We start from the raw sequence: 1,130 nt of genomic DNA on the forward strand, positions 1-1,130 counted from the left end.
GCCGCGCGGCCCCCGCCTGTGCCCTCGGCCGGTGCCGTTTTCCCTCTCAAAGACCTGGGAAGCGCTGATGCCGCCCGGGCCCCGCCAGCGTTAGCCAGATGCTCGCCCCTCCTGCTCGTTGACCAGAGGGTTCAGGCAAAACTCTGTGGGCAGAGGTGGTTTCAGAGTAACAAAACCACAGACACAGCCCTGTGAAAGCGACCCAAGCTGCCCTGGGATTGTGGTGTATTGAGCGCTTACAAGTAACACCAGCAAGAAAATGACTGCTGCAGCAGCATGCTCAGGACTTCCCTCACGCAGCCTGCATTGTTTTAACTGTTCTACCTCTGTTACAGTTGTGTAAACGGTTTCCATACCAATATACTGATAGCAATATGAGAAAAGAAATCGTTAGGCAAACTCAAGTCCCTTGTGTGAATTAGTTTCATATATACTGAGGCCTCTATCAGTAAACCTGTGACAGCTAAAAATCATGCAATTAAAATTATTGACTCTGACTTAGCTGACGTACAGCCATGAGTAAAAATTTTTACTTGTAACTAAAGAGCTGCATCACTCTACAGCTGCTTTTGCCCTCAAGAGCAACTTTGCTCCAACAAATTAACCTTATGACACTGAACTCATGTACAAATGCACTGCGACACAGTCCAACATAGTTATGCTTATATCATCACACTTCTTGGCGGGCATGTTGAAGACAGTCTGTAGCTGCAAAAACTAACCAGGTTATCTTGTATGCCCACACGACAGAATTAAAAGCATCGCAGTGTTGACAACCGTAGTAGTCCATCTGAGCTGTGTCAGCTTCAGCCAAGGAACAAGAAGTGCCTGCCCTGTTAGCTCAAAGAGAGACAATGCAGGGTTTGCTTTATAACTTGCCAAGACTTGACAATATAGACCTGTTTTACAAATGAGTTACTGTTATCATATCTGTTACTAAAGAGATACTATCACATCTGTTATGAGACAAAGCAATAACTAAAGTATTTCTTGTGGTTTAGAGGTAGTTGTGCAGACGTAAGTTACCTGTGAACAGCCATAACATTTTGCATAACAGCAAAAAGAGCGGCTTTTTTTTTTCCCCCTGGCCTTTTACTCACCATAATGATGAGCTTCCAACAATGCGGCTT

The sequence above is a fragment of the Egretta garzetta genome, unplaced genomic scaffold (genome assembly GCF_000687185.1).
Source record: "Egretta garzetta isolate BGI_Z169 unplaced genomic scaffold, ASM68718v1 scaffold287, whole genome shotgun sequence".
NCBI classification, from domain to species: domain Eukaryota; kingdom Metazoa; phylum Chordata; class Aves; order Pelecaniformes; family Ardeidae; genus Egretta; species Egretta garzetta.